At 41.4% G+C, this 22,835-nt stretch overlaps 1 protein-coding gene across 1 annotated transcript in view; it reads right to left on the reverse strand.

Annotated features, from left to right (window-relative positions):
• ugt8 (UDP glycosyltransferase 8) overlaps positions 1 to 14,219 on the reverse strand; it is a 170,511-nt gene extending 156,292 nt beyond the window's left edge. The window contains exon 1 of the mRNA XM_087235656.1: positions 14,084 to 14,219. The gene's annotated coding sequence lies outside the window, so the exon portion shown is untranslated. The remainder of the gene's footprint in view (positions 1 to 14,083) is intronic.
• Between the last annotated feature and the right edge of the window lie 8,616 nt (positions 14,220 to 22,835).

Consider the following 22,835-nt stretch of genomic DNA (forward strand, 5'->3'; position numbering starts at 1 on the left):
CTCAGTAAATTAAGTTACAAACAAATGACCACTTGTCAATCTCTTTTTCTGCGGGACTCTGGTATGAGTAGGCACACTGATGCGTGTTGTTCTAGTGCCTTTTCCCACAGCTGGTGGAGGAGACGAGAGTTCGGTTGGAGTTCACTGTAGTGCATACATTTTCATTGTTTTTACTGCAAAATCCTCACCGCGTGCGCGGATTTAGGAGACATTTATGCAGAATTCATCTTTGCACCTGAAAACGCCAAACGCAGCACACAGCAACAGATTAATACAGTTATTATGTGAACTTGCTGAAGTAAAAAAGCCCGCAATGCTTGCCCCGCCTTTGTGCTCTTCTTATTGGCTCACTGCTCTAGAACTGAACGCGAATAATTGATTAATTTCAGCTGTCAATCACTTAGTTAATGCCTTCTGCCTTCAGATGATAGGAGCTACAACCGCGAAAATGTGAAGCATTTAGAACTTAGAACTATACACTGTTTCCTGTGAGGGTTGGGTTTAGGGATATGGCAAATCAATATAAAATACAGTTTGTACAAAGTAAAAAAGAGAAAGGTATGTCCCTACTAATCAAAAAAAACTAACCTGTGTGTGTGTGTGTGTGTGTGTGTGTGTGTGTGTGTGTGTGAGAGAGAGAGAAATCGGATGTGTCTGGTCCGGTTAGTGCTGCATAATGTATAAATGCGATTTTAATATTTTATATGCCACAATTTCTCATCTGTATACACACACGCACACCACGTTAACTGGGGCATCTGTGGAGCTGAACACTTGTTTAATCATTAAAACACAATCATGTGTCTGTCAACAGTGTACGTGTTTGCATCTGGATCAAGTTTACACAGTAGTTCTGTTGGATAATTTAATCTCTTGCTGAAATTAAATGTTCATCAAATATTTGGGATGTAACATATTTTACATTGTCCCCAAAGTTTTATCTGACTAAACCAATCATGCCCCAGTTGCACAAAAGAAATGACATTAGCAATTTGACTATTTTTAGTATTTGTTTATGTACACACATACAAAGCGTGAACAGACAGGTGTCGGAAAGCAAAAATATAGTCTTCTTGTGCTGAGATGGATAAATACAGACCTTCTTATTGAAAAAGATTCTTGGTTCATCTTATATTGTCTTAGTTCATGTCATATTGGATCCGTGCTTTAACTTTTAAAGTAACTACAGGTGTTAATAAAACAAAAAAAGATTAAGCTGTTAGGACAGAATTGTTTATAGGTATAGTGTGTCCACTGTCATACTGGAGTGGTATAAACCCAACAAGTCTCTTTTTTTAAATTTCTTAATGTTAAAATAGGACCCAAATCTTAGTGATTTTGAGGCCCACCACATTGTAACATAGAAGTGTGGTTTTCCACACCCTCCAAATTAATTGACAGGCGCCATCTTTCTATGATAACATGTATACACATGTCCAGATTTTTTTGCAACGAAAATTATTAAAATATTTGTTACAACTCTGTGATTTTTATAAATTTAAAGAGCCCCTATTATGCATTAAAAAGGGTCATATTTAGGTTTTGGGGGTCTCCAACAACATTCTAAACCATAAGTATAAGCAGTGACACATTCGTTATTAATCCACACAGTGGCAAAAGCTGAACTATTTTGAAACTCACAACTGCAAGTGTGTAGGAAGAGCTGACGGTGGCCATAGCAACGACAAATGGCAGTGAATCGCGAGCTTACAAACGCATTTAAATCTGTAAGCAAAGGGGCAAGTACAAGAAACAAAACACATTTAAAAACATAAGTTGCAAGCTAGAGAAAACAAGAAGACAACCATTTTAATTTACTTAATTTACTTACACATGTGAAATGAAGGATGAAACAGGTCCATAAACTGTGTACTGTAAAGTTCCTGTCAAGCTTTGACAAAGTCCCATACATGGACAGTCTTTTCAGATTTTTCCTTTAACAAATGGCCAGTGAATGCCCCACTGTAAGCGTGTAGATTGCTGAAGCACTCGTCAGAAAAATGAAAGGAACAACGCACAAGGCTGGGGCTATAATGCTGAGATATTTTTGCTAAAAGAAACTTCATCCTCAGACTCTGCAAAGCCTCATCTTTGGGTAAGGAAAATAACACAAACTTTCCCTCAGACTTCAGAGTACAGCGTCTTCACGACATGATTCAACCGGGATCTGCTACAGTGTTTGTGGGCAGGGCCGGGGGTTTCAATTTTCCCAGGTCTGCATGCTCAACAAATGGGCAGGGTTTGAGTTCCGTATCGACGTCGAACCGACACAGCTAAAGACTAGTTACCTGCATGACTTATTTAAACCACTCTGGGTCAACTCCTTTATAGATGAATCAGTAGTTTTAAACACGGTACACTTTCAGATTTAAGCCTTAGCTGGATATTTCACTTCACTTAGAGCTGTGTTACACACTGCATGAAGGGTCATTATAGGTTCAAAAACCTATAATAGGGGCTCTTTAAATGTTTTTAAAGCAGAGCATGTTTGTAATAGAGTCAAATCGCTATGTAATTCTTAACCGCTATAATTACCACAGCCACATAGTGTCATTAAACGCTAATATGTGTGTGTATTGCAAACGGCACAATACATCAAATAAACTTACTTGGTATTTTTGACTAGTGACCTTATTTCAACTCCATCCGTGTCAGTCTCTATCACTGACTGCTGTTTATCTGAGGTATCGCAGGAAAAGCAGACACACACGTGGGAACGGTGGGTGGGGAGAAGCAGCTCATTTGCATTTAAAGCCACAGGCTACAAAAACAGCTACACTGTATTCAGACATTAAAATGGGCCAATTCTGGAGGCTATATTAAATAATCTGCTGGGTATTATAAGCTGAAATTTTACAAACACATTCTGGAGACACCAAATGTGCATCTTACATCTTGTAAAAGGGGTAAAACAGGTGCACTTTAAATCGAGGCATTTGTTTAATTGGTATTTTTCGTCTGTGTTTTTTACTATTTATACTTTTGATAATTTATTTGTATTTATTATTTATTATTAATTCAGAATTTATATTAGCTAGGATAATTGTTTTAGCTTTGCTATACGTTTTAAGTATGGGAAGCAAAAGTTATGCAGTATTTATCCACTCACTGTCATGTAAATTTAAAAAATGTATCTGAAACTGTAATTGGATGCGAAATTAAATTAAAGCTTAAAGCAAAATAAAACAAGCATTTGCATTTTTAATTTAATTGCAATTTAATTTTTAAACTGCTATGCTGGATCATTTTTGGATATGTGCGAGTTTTGTTTGGTGTGTGTGTGTGTGCGAGTTTTGTTTGGTGTGTGTGTGTGTGTGTGTGTGTGTGTGTGTGTGTGTGTGTGTGTGTGTGTGTGTGTGTGTGTGTGTGTGTGTGTGCGAGAGAGTGTGTGTATTTGTTGGTCCACAGCTCTGCAAAGGAACCAACTGGATAAACAGAAAGTGTTTTCATTCAACAGCTTTTCCTCTTCCTGTCATAGAAAAATCACACAAGTGCAGGCTTTGGATTGAAGTCCCACACACACACACAGGATGCAAACATAGATTTAAATGCAAGGGAGGAGAGCTTTTAAAAAAAAAAATAAAGTAGTATACAGTACAAACACCAGAAGATTGAATTTCTATGAATAGTAATACGATTTGCAAGCAGTTCTTAAAAACAATACACAAACTATTATCACGGTTGATGGTGATCATCAGTTTTATCATGTCAAGATTATCAGATCAGTTTTCCTCATAATCTCACAGAGACGGAGGATTCAGATTGAAATGCTCTTACATAATCTGACAAAATAGAAAGAAATCAGCCTGAAGAAGCTTGAAATAAAACAACAAGATTCAGATGCACATCAGCGTACTGTATATACAGCACTGACCCACAGCCTCTTTAAAAATGAAAAGCAAAGTTTATTCAAGCTTTATGAAAGTTTATTCAAGCTGAATGAAAACCTATTTTAATTTCCCTGGAAACACTGAAGGCCGTGATCTGAATGAATTTTTCATTGCGCTTCTGTTAGATGAGGAGCAACCTAAATTTAGACAACAATAACACTGCATCAAGCCACTGCAGAGCATCTTTAAGACTAGACTAGATATAGGTGTAGTTAAAGATATAGAAAAATATTTTTTGAAAAAAAAATACACCTTTATGTTTTCTCAAAACTTGCATGCTGTTTGCTTTTCTTATGGAACCCATGGTTGGCAGAATTGTTAAAAAAAGTGCAAGTTTAAGCGTTTACAGCTCAACATAATGCATATTTGGTTTACATATTTGAACTTGTTGTACTCATGTTCTTCTCTACTCATATACTATAATGTTAATAGCAGTTAAACTATCACAATATTTTATACTGATAATATTCTGATCATAACTGATAATGTATAGTTATTACTTAGTAAAAATGCTGATTCATCATGTAAATGATGCAGAACTCACATGGTGCATCAGCGATTTTTCTAATTATCAAATATAGATGGTGGACAGGTTGTGAAACAAACAAAATCTCATCATGGGGACATGACATTAAAATAATGCAATAAACATTCATTGGGCAGTACTAATTACAAAAACAATGCAACAAAACACTAATAATAACAAGAATAAGATGAAAGTGGTTCGAGGAAAATATACACAGCAAAAAATGTTTTACTTCCTTAGATTCTTTGCCTTTTTTTAGTTCCAAATATTTAACAATTTTTAAATCAAGAAGAATTTTCTAAAGAAGTAAACAGTCTCATTTAAGAAATATTAGTTTTTCTTGAAACAAGCAAAATAATCTGTCAATATGGTAAGCAAAATATGCTAGAAGGAAAGAGAAGATCATTTTGCTCAACCCATTGGTAGATTGTTTTGCATGTTTTAAGGAAAAACTCGCTTCATTTTTACATATTATTTCTTAAAACAAGATGATCTTTTTACTTGTCTAGAAAATGCTACTTAAATGAAGAATTTTTGAATATTTGGACTAGAAACAAGACAAGAAAATCATTTTTTGCAGTGTTGCCATGTGATGCTGGACACAGAAAGGGTTTTCCACTGTAAAATGTTTAGTAATTATTCATTTTACTCCCACATTTGAGAACATTGCAAAATAACTTTTTTTTTTTTCAGTTTCTTGTTTTCAATTTCGTCATTCAGTTTCTTACAGTATGTATTGTACTGAAGCATTTTTAGTCTTTTTTTAAAAGGCTTGTTCATCTAAAAAAAAAAAAGACATTTAAATGGTTACAAAACAAGAGAAACTAAAATTTGCCAATTAATCAGTTCTCTAATATTATACAATTCTTAAAATATTTCTCGCCCCTCCTCAACGCCTCTTAATCATCTGTGCAAAACTTGAATCAGAAATGATCTGCAAGTACTTTTACTGTAGAAATTTGAAATATCGTAATGACATCTATTATATGCAAAATCCCAGGAATCCAGCAAGAAAGAGAGAAGCCTTGTTTCCAGGGTAATAAAGTGTGTTTTTGGTGTTCTGAGTGCAGACCAAATGCTATTAAATGAACCAGTCGGGTAGAGCGGCTCACAAATGAGCAGCTGAAAGTGAAAAAGGAAGGAGATTTTTTTGGTGCTCAAGTCAACTAAGCCGAAATTAGCTGAATATTGTTAAACTGTTTTAAATGATGTTTTCCACAGTTTCAGTCTATAGTACATCTCATCACAGTAAAGCTGAAAACTTGACAACTTTGCAAATGTATTTTAGAAAAAACTAAAACAATGGCATTGCATGAGCATTCATAACATTTAATAAGGATTTTGAAGTACCTTGGACAACCATTGCAGCCTCAAGTCTTTCTGTGCACTCAAAAAAATATCACTGGACAAAATGAATTTAATTGGACTCAGGATTTCAATTCAATAAATTAGTTTAGTGCCAGCTGAAAAAATGCATTTAACAAAATGAAATACAGTTGAGATTGTGTGTGTGTGTGTGTGTGTGTGTGTGTGTGTGTGTGTGTGTGTGTGTGTGTGTGTGTGTGTGTGTGTGTGTGTGTGCGTGTGTGTGTGTGTGTGTGTGTGTGTGTGTGTGTGTGTGTGTGTATATATATATATACATATATATAAATATATATACATATACCTGTAGTAAATTTTAAACTACAGCTGAACAATTAATTATACATTAAATAAGTAACATTCTAAGTGGATCTCTCTTTTTTTATATGTTGTACTTCTGTATTTATACCACAGAAACTGCTAGTGTTTGCATTGCTCTAGCTTTTCCGCGATTATTGTGAAATCCCAATTAATTACCTGTTTTGTCATCACTTTAGACATTACGGTAGAGAATCATTTAAATACAAGATCTAGACAAGAACTGGCAACAGCTTCTGCTGCTCTGACCTCAGCTGCAGATGTGAATAAGTGGCAGAAGAAAGTAGTTCCTTGTACAAAAGGGTTTTTGAGAGTCTGCGTGTTTGATTATCTTTTTTATACATTAGACAATATTTATCATGCTGCCGAACTATACAGGCCCTGTCAATGGATGTCCATTTTTAGGGTTTTCCAGATGTCTGGCCAATCAGGGATTATTAGTCACTCCTGGATGGTTTTATCTTTGCTTTTTGTTTAGAGGTAATTGTCCTGATGAAAGATGAACTTTCTGCCTAGTCACAGGTTCTAAACATGCAGCATATCTCTGTATTTTGCAGCACTGACTTTTCTTTTATTCTGTATTCACTTCTCCAGTGTAAGGAAAGTATCTACACAGCATGAGAGCTTCACCACCTTGATTCACAATCACTAAGCAATGTTGTGTTTAAAAGGCATCGACTTTAATATGTCCAAACATAGACATCTTGCCTAAAACAAGGCTAAATTTGGGCTGTCCGTGAATATCGAATAACTTCTAAAATAGTCTTAAATAAAAAGAAAAAAATAGACTATCAAAAAGATTAGACAGACTCCACGTTACTCGATTGTTAGACATCTATTAAATTTTCTCTGATAGCCCAAATAAAGCTTTGCTTTAGACGTCTGTGTTTCAGAAGAGAATAATGATGCATTTTGCAGAATGCGATACAGAATTGATTTTTTCAAATGATTTTGCCACAGCTGGATTTTTTTTTTTTTTTTTTTGGCCTTCTGATGATTTGTTAACTTTCAGCAATCTATAGTATTTCAAATGCTTTCTCCCATTCTTATCGATTAGTACAGCCTATTGACAATTTTTGTCTCTCATTGGACATTTATTTAACGTCTTTTATATGCCGAAACATGCTTTCCGGGCATTGGGATAGTATCATTTAGTTAATAATTCTTCTGAGGTTCTTCAGGCCAGAGAATCTTGTTTCTTACAGTCTATTGCTGATGATACACTGAGCAACTTTTAAAGCAATGTTGCTGAGCAACTTTGGGAAATGATGCCATCAAAGTGCAACCGGATCCAGATCCAACTCTGTTGCTTGTTTTCAATAGGAATTTAGCCAGTATTGCTCAGCAACACTGTTCAAAATTCATTTTGCACCATGAATCATCAGCTCAAAAGTACTTTATGCACTTTATTTCCATTTCAAGCATGTTTTTGTGTGTCTTTACTGAGAAGAATTGACTATCTAGCATAACATTCAGATCGCTGGAGTGCTGTGGTGATGTTTATCCTTTTGTAAGTTTCTCCAGTCTTCATAGCTCTCAGCCAGTGTTACCATCAGCTTCTTGGTCACAATTTTAATGTCTTTTCTCCTCCAGTTTTACTAAAAGGTAAGATCTAAGAAAAGGTCTGGCTGTTCCACACTTCATCCATTCAGGATTATGGAGACTACAGGCTTCTGTAAACCTTCAAAGCAGCAGAAATAGTTTTTTAGCCTTCCACAGATCTGTGTCTCAACGTAATCCTGTCTCTCATCTTTTCAGGATGTTCCTTTGAACACTTGGCTTGGTTATTGTGCTGAAGGGCATTTTCAGCTATTAGAATGTATTTGAAGTAAATCACAGATCATGCCCTTGAACTGCAATCACATTGCAAAACAAAAGAAAAACTGGTAAAAGTGAAAATACTTTATCAACTAACGTGCATGCATATGTATGAGGTATTTTTTTTAAATAAAAGGTTTAAAGCTATAAACTCAAACTGTAAAACATTTTAAAATGTTAGATTCTGCTTTTTAAAAAAGAAGCCTCTCCAGCTCAACATGCCTGCATTTATTTGATCCATATAAGTTAATTCATATTAGACAATTTATAAAAAAATATATAAAAAAAAACATTTTACTATTTTAATTAATTATTCATTTATTCATTTTCTTTCTGCTTAGTCCCTTATATATCAGGGGTCACCACAGCGGAATTCCAGCATATGTTTTTAAGCAATTAGCAACCCAGTACTGGGAAACATTATTAGTGGAAAGAGTACTGAAAAATCGGACATCATGTTGACGCCTTGTGCCTGCTGGATGTTTAAGGCCTTTATGGTCATGATACAGTAAACATCTGTTGTCTTCTCATCAGTGACATGTATCTAAACAGTCTCTGAGTTAGTGCGTGTAAAGATTTTGGACATCTTGGACACTTTTAGTGCTTCCAAACACTTTGCTGCAATTATAAATCGGCCATGTCTTGAGGTACTTCATTATGATACAATATGTGCGGCTTGTTTAGACAGGAATCACAAGACTGAATTTTTTGATTCCCACAGACATAAAAAACTAGTAGTGAAGGATAAAGGAAAGTAGTGCAGTTAAAGTACTGATACTGCAATAAAAAATGTACTCAAGGGAAAGTAAAAATACACAATTTAAAAACTACTTAGTAGATTATAATTCTTGAGAAAAACTACTCAATTACTGTAATTTGAGTATTTGTAATTTGTTACTTTACACCACTGGGAAACAACCATACACTCTTACATTCACACATATTCATACACTAAAGCCAATTTAGTTTAATCAATTCACCTATAGCGCATGTCTTTGGACTGAAGGGGGAAACTGGAGGAAACCCACCCGAACACAAGAAGAAAATTAAAACTCCTCACAGAAATGTCAACTGGCCCAGCCCGGACTCAAACTAGCAACCTTCTTGCTGTGAGGCAACTGTGCCAACCACTGAGATTCACCGTGCCATCTTATTCATGCATTCACCCCTTTCTGTACTCGAACCAGCAACCATCTTGCTGTAAGGCGTAAGCGATACCCACAGCACTACAGCGCCACTGTTAATTCTTTAATTTCATTTGAAGTATACGGGGAACTTTAGCAGAAAGGGGCCAATATTCTGACAAACTGCATTAAATAATAGGTGGTAAAAGAGATGCATGAGCAGTATTAATCAAGATATTAGTCTAATATTTAACAAACATAATTGTTGCCAAAGTTCTTTCCTTTTTCTTGATTTTTAATAACGCTTAGCAGTCTGTAGAACTCCAAATGTTTTATTACTACAATTCAGATTGATTAGCGCATCCCAAAACATGACACTTATTGATCTATTTCAGCAGCAGTAATAAGCAAAATAGACAGTTCAGTGCTATTGTTTACGTTCTCTGCCTCTAATATGGCCGATTGTTTATGCATCTCAAAAGCACTCAATTTACATCAAATACTAAAGTAACATGTTGTGTTACCCAGTATAAGCCAGAGTTGTGACTGAGCACTGTTGCTGCTGGACAGTTTATCTTCATCTGTCATTTCCACAGCAGGATTAGAAGAGGAAGGAACATTTCCCCCCCCTCCCCGCACTCTCTGACTCTTTGTCTCTGTCCTTTCCTCCGATTTAATGTGAAAATCATTAGCTTCGATCAATGACTGTTCCACCTCCCTTATCTTGTGTGCAGCAAGCTAGCGGATTTTTTCTGCCCATATCAGCGTTTAAGAAGCCCATTAAAAATGAAGTGGTCACATGGCCAACACAACTCTTCCCCGTTGCTCATCGATTCACAGTTTCATTTACTATTGCGGTATGCAGTTATCAAAATGCTTTTAAAAAGAACTTTTCAGCCCAGTTTTTACTGTAAATGCAAAATACTGTCCCTTGCAGAACCATCCTTAGGGGTCATATTGATCTATTTGTGTGTGTGTGTGTGTGTGTGTGTGTGTTCGTGTCTGCAGCTCCCAGTAGAAAAGTGATGGAGGTGGAATTGCACTGGGTAATAAACTATTTCCAGCATCGCTTAGCAACCAGAGCAAATAGAAGAGCGAGGAGAGTTACAGTTCGCAGCTACTTGATGGCACACTTAAAGCAAATGACACTGTTCAATTCTGAGTCTGTAAAGAGACACGCGTGCCTCACTGATACTACCTGACCTTACCACAAATACCATGTGAACTAGGGCTGCATGATATTGGAAAAAAATAACATTGTGATACCTTTTTTTTCACTGCAATACAAATTGTGATACGGAGTACATTTTCAGATGACTGGAATAGCTCTATTTGGGGAATAAAAATCATAATTTTAGACTGATTGTGATGATTTTATAGTGGAGTACATCTGCATAGAACATAATAAATCAAACACAAGTATTGATAAATACAGTAAAGAAAAAATGCAAGCAATATTACATTTTTTTGCAATATTCCCACGAATTAAATAATCAAATGTGCAGTATAACACAACTGCAATTAATATTTTTTTATAGTTACAACCAATATAATTTCTTGTGCCTGAATGATTTATCTGGCTTGAAATGTTCATCCAGTCACAAGCCCTAAAACAATTGCAAATGACAAACGTTCCAGTAGCTATACAATTTCATGAGTATTTTCAACTGTGGCCCCTGATCAACTAGAATGTCGATTCGACTGCATATCTTGCAATGTGACTATAGCAGATACAATCATTGCAATATCGATGCTGAAATTATGTATTGTGCAGCCCTAATGTGAACATTTGAAGGAAAGGAAGCAGTATTAATCGTTAAACATAATCGGTCTGTCACAGACAATTAAGAAGGCCTTTTAAATGTTATTATTATGAAATTATATAATTTTTTATTAAGTTCGCACACTAGTGTAGTTTCAGTTTTCACACTGAATTATCTATAAACATTTTAAACACATAAATGAGAACACTAAAAATCTGGACTTCAGCTGCTGACAAAATCTCCATTATTTATGAGAAGTTTATTACTCAAAACAATGATCAGGATCCAGAATGATTGGCTTATTTTGTGTGATTGATACTTGATAATGTACTTTGTTTTTCTGTTAACTTCTATTCAGTGGATACTCCAGTTTAAAGAAGCCGCAGGGTGTCGGTGCCAATGGCATAGTGGTACTGTGTGCTGACATATAGCAACGGCGTGCTCACGGCAACCCGAGTTCGATTCCCAGCTTGAGGTCCTTTGCTGATCCTTCTGCTCCCAATGCTTTTCTGTCTGAAATGTCTACTGTACTTACATAATAAAGGTGGAAAAAAAATAACTAAAAATTATTATTTAAAAAATTGACCGCAGGGAACAGGGGGTGGGGGTACTTGAATTGATATATTTCATTATATTGTTTTTCAGCCTGTATGCTCTGTTAACAATAAAAAATAGAATTTTTGCTTCACACTGATTATGACAGAACTTTTGGTAAGAATCGATAAACATCCATTTTAGACAAAATTGTTAGCCCCTATAAATATATGTGTGTGTGTGTGTGTGTGTGTGTGTGTGTGTGTGTGTGTGTGTGTGTGGTATTTCCAGGAACATTAGTTAAAGCAATAAGTTTGTAAACAGTTTTTCTTTTTCATTGATTCATTAAATTTAGATCTTTTTATCAAGCTACTGTTTATTAATTTTATTGACAAAAAATTAATAACCCAACTTCTGGTTTCAATTTATTTAGCACTCTTTAGAAATGCTCATAGACATCTATTCAATTTCATACTAGGCATGGCCCGGTATAAGTTTTTGACAATATGATAACCTTGGATACAAATAAAACAGTTTCACGGTATTGTAATTATTGCTGTAAAATAAATGTTTTTCAATGTCTGGGTAAAAAACAACGACTTTTTTTTCCCAATTAAACACAATATACTGTATTTTATTTTAGGAAACATTTTGTATATTCTTTATTTTTATAGCTATTGGATACAAAAACACAGATTACTTTACAACACGTTAAAAAAACGTTTCATATTCTTTAGGAACGGTATTACAGAAAATTTTGCCGGTTTTAAAACCTTGACTTTTCCAAACCACGGTAAACCTCAAAACCAAAATTTCATGTTGCTATTGATATTTTCAATTAGGACTGCACAATACTGCAAAAATCCGACATTGTAATATTTTGTTTTGTTGCGATATGAATTCAGTTTCACCAGTTGACTTCTTTTTGTGAAAACAAAACAAAGTGTTGATTTGGTAAGGGTGTGAATCATGCATAAAAAAATAAAACAGTCAAACAGTATTTAGCAGTGGTGGAAAGAGTACTGAAAAATCATACTTGGGTAAAAGTACCATTACTTGCCTAAAAATGTAGTGCAAGTAGAGTAAAAGTATCTGTTGTAAATATTACCCAAAGTATGATTGAGCTTGATTAGCTAGCCCAGGTGTGTCTGGTGGGGTTGCAACTTAACTTTGCAGGACACTGGCCCTCCAGGACCATGTTTGGACACCCCTGGTGTAAACGTAACATTCTGTAGTGCATCTAGGTATTGCCAAGCAGGCACACAACATCATAAGATGTTAATATTAGCTTAGATAGCTAATCTATTAGCTAATCTTACAACTGGGATCGACGACAAGACTTTTGTCAGGTAGTGTATTTTTAACAAATGCAAGCCCTCCGGTAATTTCTTTTCCTGTGGTTCTAATTCATGTAAATAATACTGTGTTGTAGACACCTCCAATCCATGTTGGAACCACCAACACATTTGCCTCCTGTATCATTATCTGTAATAATCTCAAACACTCTCATGTATGACAGAGCGGCCCAGAATTTAATTTTTTTGATTATTTAGTGATGATCACAAACACAAACTGACAGGTTTTCCATTTCTGTTTCAAGTCAGACAGACTGATCTATTAATTGAGAGAGTAAACAGAATTAGACATGCAGTAAAATAACATAAGAGCTAAACCTCCGACAAAAGGTGAGTGCAGAGAGTCAGTGTGTGTGTTTCCTGGAATTACTGCGTACGATTGCGAGGGAATAATGGGGCTTTCCAGTTATCTGAGAGGACGGTGATAAAAGGCTTTTACTGGCAGACAAAAAGAGTGTAATCATCATCATGATTAAAAAGAGGAAGGTGTTCAGAGCGGGTGGGGTGGTGAAGGAGGAGCAGAGATAGAGAAAGCAGAGAGCTTGCTTTCCTCTCAAACTGTGTTGCTTATAGAGGTGACTTGCGTGTGTGTGTGTGTGTGTTGCACAGATCAATGCAACTCATCCACTTAAATCTCCTGATCCATTCATCAATACAAACTAATGAAACAACCAGACACAGACCGACACAAATAGAGAGATGGGATAGAAAAGAAAAATAAGGAAAAAAGACTAATGTGAAGATAAGAAATTGTTTCATACTGCCAATTTCATATATTTCAATTTCATTCAGCTTTAGAACAAAGATATGTGGCATTATTTAGAGATACCCCAGCACTGAATGTGAAAAACACCACACTGTTAAAGCGATATCAAATGTAAATTTCTAATAAGAAACAATTCAGAAAGATTACATTTCAGTTGCTATTCAGGTCTGCATCTATATTGTAAACAATTATATATTTATTATATAATTCATAATGTATTTATTAATAATTAGTTTATAAATAAAATAACATATTAATTAATATATTTATTTCATACTTTTGGATTAACCATGCTAACCAATAATTAAACTATCTTAGTATTGTCAACTGTGACTATAGAACAAACACACACCGTGAGACTAAAATAGTCTTTTGGCTCTAATCAAACTATCAAAAGAGACATGTAGAGAGAAACCTTAAATTTACAATGTTGTCTCTGAGCAATCTACAAGAACGACAGTGAAAGAGAAAATAATACTCAAACCTGCGACAACAAACCCAAACAATCAATACAGTTGAAAAAAATAGCATAGCTATGAAAATACACAAGCAAGAAAGCCTAATTCACTTACTTATGATTATTGATCATTTACCTTTTGTGATAGTAAATTAAAATTCCACACTCACCTGATTTTTTTAAGGCACAAAGACGTTTGTTTAGAAAAATCCATCTGTCTTATCAGTCTCATAAAGTACATTTTAGCCACGTGTTAATCTTATTAAAGCGAATGCTTCCATCTGGTGGTTGTTTGTTGATATGAGCGGACATTTTGACAGAGGCCTCGTCTTTTATTTTGTAATGTAGCCAGTGGCGTAGCGGACGGGGGACCTTAACTACGTCGTCTGTGATGAGTGAGTGACACCTTCTTTCGCCATAAGGATCCACTTTAGTTTCTCAATACTTAAAGGGATAGCTTACCAAAAATGAAAATATACTCAATATTTACACATCCTCCTGGTTCCAATCCAAACCTGTTTGACTTTCCCTCTACTGTTAAACACAGATTATATTTCTTGTAATCTTTGATGTAGTATTTGTTTGTCCTACTATGGAAGCTTACAGGTTTTCAGTTTTCTTTAAAGTATCTTCTTAAGCATAAAATTCATTCATTCATTTTCTTTTCGGCATAGTCCCTTTTAATCAGGGGTCGCCACAGTGGAATGAACCACCAACTTATCCAGCATATGTTTTATGTTTTTACCCTTCCAGCCATAATCCAGCACTGGGAAACATCCTTTTACATTCACACACATCTACTATGGCCAATTTAGCTTATTCAATTCACCTATATCGCACGTGTTTGGACTGTGAGGGAAACCGGAGCACCCAAAGGAAACCCACACCAAAGCGGGGAGAACATGCTAACTCCACACAGAAACTCTAACTGACACAGCCGGGGCTTGAACCAGCGACCTTCTTGCTGTGAAGCGATCATACTACCCACTGTGCCTCTGTGCTGCCCCTCTTAAGCATAACAGAAGAAAGCAATTCAAACAGGTAAGGAAAAGAAACCATGAGGGCACTTTTGAGTGAACTATATTGAAGGTTTAATGCTCTTTCACAAACACAAACAAAACTGTATTTATTTATTCAGATTTATTCTTCTTATTATTTACACCTTTAGAATTGGATGGAAAATGGAAATAATTTTTTTTTTCTTGCAAGCCAAACTGTTAGTTCATATCATGAGCCAGATATTGAGATTTTTCAAATAAAATTAAAATTTTTGAAGCTTAAAAATAAAATTGTGACAAACCTAAAATTACTTAATTACACCAAAGTCACGTGACTTCAACAACATGGTCCCTGTTTCTTGGAACAATTTTAAATGTGCAATATATCAATACATGTATTAAATAGTGAGTAGATTAATTTCCCTGTTCAGTATGATACCTTGCACCCAGTTCAAAAACAAATTCTAAATCAGAATCTGAACTGAAAAAGTAAGTGCTGCTGGACAATAACAGACACTTGTTTAAGTTGAATTGTGTCGGGATGTGTATTTTATTATTTCAAATATTTTTAGCTAATCTTCATTAAATTAGATGTCAAATCAAATTGCCAATGGCATTGGGGGGGGGGGGGTGGTTTCCATGTGGCAATTCAATAAAAAAAAACGTACATGAGACATGTTTAAAGGGACAGTGAAGATGGTACAACAGGGTGTAAACTTTTCAATCATACAGTAAAAAACACTCACCAGGCATTCAATAGGTATCTTGATAGAAGCAGATTAGATCCATTTCTTCTGCCTTAATTGTTCATAGCTTTGACTTGTCAATGTGCTCGAAACATTCCTCAGGCATTCTGCTGTACATCATGATGCAAATCCCCAAATCAAGCACGCAATAAAACTCTTGCTCTCCAAGTTTGGCCTGTCTGAACTGTAGCCTGGTAGCTAGTTCTTTCAGTAACTGGCACCTATTGGGTTCTTCTGCTGCTGTAGCTCATCTGCTTCTAGTTTGACATTATGTGGTTAGAGATGTTTGTTTTGACACCTCAATAGTGTTAAAATAGTGGCTATTTGAGTTACAGGTAACATAGTGGCTTAGTGGTTAACACTGTCACCTCACAGCAAGAAGATCGTTGGTTCGAGTGCCAGCTGGGCCAGTTCAAGTGTATCTTTCTGCAGACTGCAAGACGGGGATGTAACATGAAAAGGCGTAAATTGTAGTAAGTTAGAGAGGTGTAACTTGGGAGTTGTCAAGATCCCAATGAACCATGCAAGATGTCACAATGAAATGTTGTTGGTGAGATGGCAGAAATATAACAGAGAACATTTACACCAAATGTTTTCATGAGTTTCCTCCAAATTTATCTACAACCGATTCATTTGATATATTATTATATTCATTCATTTAGCAACTGGCTGACTTCTTCATCCATTTTGTCATGACAGTTGGTCAACTCAGTGTCGCCCCCTGTGGTTGCAAATAATAAGTTGGGGAAAGTAATAATGATGATGGTTGGATTTAGGGTTGGGCAAGGTGTTGACCAGGGGTCACCAACCCTGTTCCTAGAGAGCTACCTTCCTGCAGAATTAAGTCCCAACACTGATCAAACACACCTGAACCAATTAATTGTACCTAAAGCAGCACTTTATAATTACAAACAGGTGTGTTTGGTCAGGGTTACAACTGAAATGTGCAGGAAGGTAGCTCTCCAGGAACAGGGTTGGTGAGCCCTGGTGTAGACATTAATAATAATGATGGTTGGGGAAAATGTAGACATTAATAACGATGATGGTTGGATTTAGGGTTGGGATAGGTGTAGACTTTAATAATGATGATGGTTGGGTTTAGGATTGGGGATGATATACACCAAGGGTCACCAATCTCAGTCCTAGAGGGCCAGTGTTCCTGCAAGGTTTAGCTCCAACTTGCCTTAACACACCTGACTGGATGTTTCAAGCATACCTAGTAAGACCTTGATTAGGGTTGAAACTAAAATCTGCAGGACACCAGCCCTCCAGGAACAAGTTTGATGACCCCTGGTGTAGACGTTAATAACTATGATAGTTGGGTTTAGGCTAGGGGACGATGTAGACGTTAATAACTATGATGGTTGGGTTAAGGGTTGGGGAAGGTGTAGATGTTAATAACCATTATAGTTGGGTTAAGGGTGGGGGAAGGTGTAGACGTTAATAAATGTGATGGTTAGATTAAGGGTTGGGGTAGGTGTAGACATTAACAACTATGATGGTTGGGTTTAGGTTTAGGGAAGGTGTAGACGTTAATGATGATGATGGTTCCCCTTCGGGGGGAACTTCAGCACTATAAGTGGATTTGATTGTAAAATCCACGCATTGGGAGGTTCGGTTCAGAAGCTACTCGTCTGAAAGAGTATTGAACGGGCCAATTAAGAATGAATTGGCAGCGTAAGCCTGTGCAGGTGAGCGGCATAAGCAATCAACTGAGTATATAAGCTCACCTGGCGCCAGCAGACGCTATCCTTTTCGCTTCAGAGACTTTCTGATCGAGTCGATGAGGGTTCCTCCTGCTGTGACCAGCGATTCTGAGCGAACGAGAGCATTCTCCCGGTCCAGAGTGTGTACATGCAGTGGCAGACGGTCGAGCTGGGTTTTTCCCTTGCCTGGCGTTCTTTGGGTCCGGTCCTCCAGAGCGGTGCGTATAAAGTTGCAAACTTCACAGAAAGAGCAACACAGTCGTGCAGCACGTCCTTATCAGGACGGCGCTCCGACTGTGCGTTTCTGGATGCGGTGGTTTCCTGTCCTCGGATGATGGACGCGGGCACTGCGTTGCATGTCTGGGGGTCCAGCATGTTAATGCGCTGCTCGCGGACAGTTCATGTCGTCATTGCGATGCCATGACTGTTGCGCAAGATCGCGGTTAGCCTTTGCAAAAGGGTGAACCACCCCAGTTGTCCCCTGCTCTGCAGCGGGCACTCGGGCAGATCTGAGGGTTTCAGCGAGAGATAATCCGTCGCCCACGGGCCCGCGGACCTCCCGCTCCTCTAAGCGCTCTATCCAAGCTTCGGGCGGGGGAAGCGATCCGTCTAACAGATGGTAGCCCTTACGCCCGATGACACCGGAGACCAGATGTCCACCGCGGCATCGGAGGGTGGGCTTTCATTGTCCGATGATGATCCAGACCCGCTCGCCCCCTTCGGGCTGGTGAGCGCTGTCACTACGGATCCTGAAACAGACATGTTAGCCGTGCTTTCCCGGGCTGCTTCGGCCGTGGGTTGGAGATGGTTTATCCCCCAGCTCCGCGGCCGGACCGACTAGAGGGGCGTTCCCTTCTTCCCGGAGGTGCACAGTAGGCTCACGCGGTCTTGTAAAGCACTTTTTTCTGCTCGTGCTGCGTGTTCCTCCACCCTAACCACTCTTGACGGTGAAACAGCCAGGGGGTATGTGGCGATTCCTCAGGTTGAGTGCGCGATGGCGGTAAATCCGCGCGGCGCCTCTTCTTGGCGGGGTCCGCCTCGTCTCCCATCCAAAGCCTGTAAGTTATCTACCTCCCTCGGAGCTAGAGCTTACATAGCTGCGGGCCAGGCTGCTTCCGCCTTGCATGCGATAGCCACCTACCAGCGCTACCAAGCGCAGGCGCTGGCCGAGCTGCACGAGGGTGGGTCCAACCCAGGCTTACGAGCTTCGCACCGCCGCCGACTTAGCTCTTCGGACTACTGAGTCCGCTGCGTGTGCGTTGGGGAGGACGATGTCCACATTAGTGGTCCAGGAGCGCCACCCCTGGCTGATATGCGCAAAGTCGACAAAGTCCGCTTTCTTGACTTCCCCATATCCCCAGCCAGGTTCGGCGACACTGTCTGTGAATTCACCCAGGAATTCAAGGCGGTGAGAGAGCAGTTGGTGGGTGATGTCTTATCGGCGGTCCGTAGCCCGCTCCGCCCGCCGTGCCATTCATACCTGCTCCTCGCCGAAGGCGCCCGCCTACGAGGGCTGCTCCGCCCCCGCACACGCCTCCGGCGAAGTGAGCGCGTCGGGCACCTCGGAAGCAGGCAGCCCCCCTGCCCAGAACGCCGCTAAGTCCGGCAACGGACCGCGAAGCGCCCCTGGGACAGGCCATCTGGAGAAGAGGGAACTTGCTCTTTCCCCGCTGGAGGGCGGGGCCCCATTTCCAACGGCACCTTTTACTGCCATGAAAACATTATGAAAGGGCACTTTTCACTTCCCCAGATGTGACAGCCCGAAATCTGCCAGTCTGGGACGCTATGCTTTCTAGCTTGCAGATTCGGTGCGTTTCGCCAGTGGCTCACGAGCGCTGGGAGGACGGTCTCCTTTCTCCCACCCCTCAAGCCTCCCCTCCGGAGCTCGGGTTTGGAGTGAGAGCAAATATCTCACCTCCAGCTTTTCCGTGGGACCCGCGAGCTTCCCGGATCAGCACACCCACTCCGCGCTGCCCCACTGCTGGTACGTCAGCGATTGTAGCGATGAGTCCATTAGCGAGAGCTCTGCCTGCCTGGTTAGCGCGGGCCAGCTCTTCGCGGTGGCTCATACGCACAATCAGACTCGGCTATGCGATTCAGTTCGCGAAACGGCCCCCCAAGTCACGGGTGTGTATTCACCAGGGTCAGCCCCCTGTCCGCCCCTGTCTTGCGAGAGGAGATTGCTGTCCTCCTGGCGAAGGATGCAATCGAGCCGCTCCCTCCAGCCGAGATGGAGAGCGGGTTTTACAGCCCACGCTTCATCGTGCCCAAAAAGAGCGGTGGGTCACGGCCAATCCTAGATCTGCGCGTTTTGAACCGCTGCCTGCACAAGCTGCCGTTCAGAATGCTCACGCAGAAGCGCATCCTCCGGTGCGTTCGTCCTCTGGGTTGGTCTGCAGCATTAGACCTGATGGACGCGTATTTCCATGTCTCCACTCTTCCTCGCCACCGACAGTTTCTGCGGTTTGCGTTTGAAGGTCGAGCTTGGCAATACAAAGCCCTCCCCTTCGGGCTCTCTCTGTCTCCGCGGGTCCTCACCAAGCCCGCGGAGGGTGCCTCAGCGCCCCTTCGGCTCGCGGGCATCTGCATACTCAATTTCTTTACGACTGGCTGATTTTGCCCTCTCTCGGAGCAGTTGATTATGCACAGAGACAAAGTGCTCTGGCACTTCCACCTGTGGGGGTTTCAGGTCAACCGAGAAAAGAGCAAACTCGCCCCCGTGCAGAGGATCTCTTCTCTCGGGCTGGAGCTGGACTCGGTCACCATGGCAGCGCGCCTCTCCGGAGAGCGCGCTCAGCTGATGCTGTACTGTCTGAGAGAGCTCGACAGTAAAATAGTGGTCCCACTGAAACTATTTCAGAGGCTCCTGGGGCATATGGCATCCGCAGCCGCTTCATGCCGCTCGGATTATTCTATATGAGACCACTTCAGCACTGGCTTCACGATCGAGTCCCCAGACGCGCATGGCACGCGCGCGCACACCGAGTCTCTGTTACTGCGCTGTGTCGCCGCGCCCTCAGCCCTTGGAGCGACCCCTCGTTCCTACAGGCCTGGGTGTCTCTAGAACAGGCGTCCAGTCTTGTTGTCGTTTCAGCAGACACTTCCAACACGGGCTGGGGGGCTGTGCGTTGCGGGCATGCGGCTGCGGACCTGTGGAAAGGTACCCAGTTGCATTGGCATATCGCCTGGAGCTGTTGGCAGTGTTCCTCGCTCTCCACCGTTTTTTTCCGGTGCTGGAGCGGCAACACGTGCTGGTCAGGACGGACAGTACGGCGGCGGTGGCGTATATCAGCCGTATAGGGGGTATGCGCTCTCGCCGCATGTCTCAGCTCGCCCGCTGTCTGCTCCTCTGGAGTCATCCGCGGCTGAAATCGCTGCACGCCATTCATATTCAGGCAAGCTCAACCGTGCAGCCGATGCGCTCTCACGGCAGCCTTGCGTCCTGGAGAATGGAGACTCCACCCCGAGTCTGTTCAGCTGATATGGGCGCGATTCGGGGAAGCCCAGATCGATCTGTTGCTTCCCCCGAGATCGCTCATTGCCAGTTGTTCTTTCCCTGACCGAGTGCTCTCGGCACGGATGCACTGGCTTACAGCTGGCCTCGGGGCACGCGCAAATACGCGTTTCCCCCAGTGAGCTTGCTCGCGCAGTTACTGTGCAAGGTCAGGGAGGATGAGGAACAGGTTGCTGGTTGCGCCCCTCTGGCTCAACCGGACCTGGATGTCAGAGCTCTCCCTCGCGATAGCCCTCCCCTGGCAGTCCCTTCGAGAGAGCACCTACTCTCTCAGGGACAGGGCACCACCTGGCACCCTCGCCGATCTTTGAAGAGATTTTTAGACGCGAGGAAGACTTAGGTAACCTCCGATTGCGGTGGCTAATACCGTCACTCGGGCTAGAGCCCCCTCCCCGAGCGCGCCTATGCCCTGACGTGGAGTCTATTCACTGAATGGTGTGTCTCTCGCTGAGAAGACCCCCGTAATTTGCCAGATCAGCGTTGTGCTTTCTTTACGCCGAGAGAAGTTGGAGAGCAGGCTGTCGCCCTCCACACTCAAGGTTACGTGGCTGCCATCTCCGCTCTCATAACGCGGTGGCTGGCAGCACCGTGGGAACGCATAACCTCATCATCCGGTTCCTCAGGGGCGTTAAGCGAATTAATCCACCCCGCCCCCTCTCATGCCCTCTTAGGATCTCGCCCTCGCTACACAAGCCGCGTCAGATCCCTTCGATCCTCGACTCAGTATCTTTCTGTCCCTGAAGACAGCTCTGCTGGTCGCGTTGATATCGATTAGAGGGTCGGGGACCCGGAGGCATTTTTCGGTCAGTGACTCGTGCCTGTAATTGGGCTGGCTTCTCTCACGTCCTGAGACCCCGCCCGCGATATGTGCCCAAGGTTCCTACCACTCCGTTTTAATACGAGGTAGTGAGCCTGCAAGCGCTGCCCTCGGAGGAGGCAGACCCAGCCCTTCTTATTGTCCAGTTCGCGTTTTGCGTATTATCCGGACCGCACTCAGAGTTTAGATCATCTGAGCAGCTCTTCGTCTGTTATAGCGGTCGGCAGCAGGGAAGTGCCGTACCGAAATAAGTTCCCACTAGATTGTGGATGCCTTTCTTTCACTATCAGAGCCGAGATGAGCCGCGTCCCCCGAGAGCGCGTGCGCACTCCACTCGGAGCTTCGCATCCTCTCGAGCGCGCGCACGCGGCGCCCCTCTAACAGACATCTGTAGAGCTGCGGGCTGGGTGACACCCAACACATTTGCAAGGTTTTACAATCTGCGAGTGGAGCCGGTTTCCTCAAGGGTATTAGGTAACCCTTGGTGATTGAGGAAACAATTCGGTAGGGTGTTGAAACACGCTTGCTGCGCCATTTTCCCTAACACGGAGATACGTGCGCCTTTTTATCTGTCAGTAAAGTTCCCCGTCAGGTGAGCCCTGCAGATTCCTCCGTGGCCCCCAGCACTGACTCAGCGGAGGAGTCACTTGCTGGCCCACTACGTTGTAGGTCTGCCCGCTGGTCAGCCCGCGTTTTGGGTAAAGGTGCCTGCTATGCGTGATCCCCACTAGGCGATCCCATATGCTTATTCCGCCACGGTTAAGTCCCCCCCTTGGGCGGACCCGTGTCTTCCCTCCCCGCTAACCACTCTTTTGCTATGCGTACTCCCCCTTTTTAGGGCTAGTCCATATGTAAATTCTGCCATCTATCCCCCCTTGGGTAACGGATGGCCTCCGCAGCGTCCTCCCTATCAGGATTGCATGCTTCCCAACGTACTGTCGTATTTTCCTAGAATTATCTAGATGCTCACGACTTCCCAAAATATATATAAATCCGTAAAACTTCTGTTGAAGTAGGATAAATTAGGGCCAGGGACACGTTGGAGGACCGCGCCCCCCATGATGTGAGTGCGTCACGCTTGCTTGACTATCTCCTCATCGGGGGTGTTGGTAAGGTGCAGTCATTATGGCGCTTTCAATGG

This window comes from Danio rerio, chromosome 1 (assembly GCF_052040795.2).
Source record: "Danio rerio strain M-AB ecotype USA chromosome 1, GRCz13ab, whole genome shotgun sequence".
NCBI classification, from domain to species: Eukaryota; Metazoa; Chordata; class Actinopteri; order Cypriniformes; family Danionidae; genus Danio; species Danio rerio.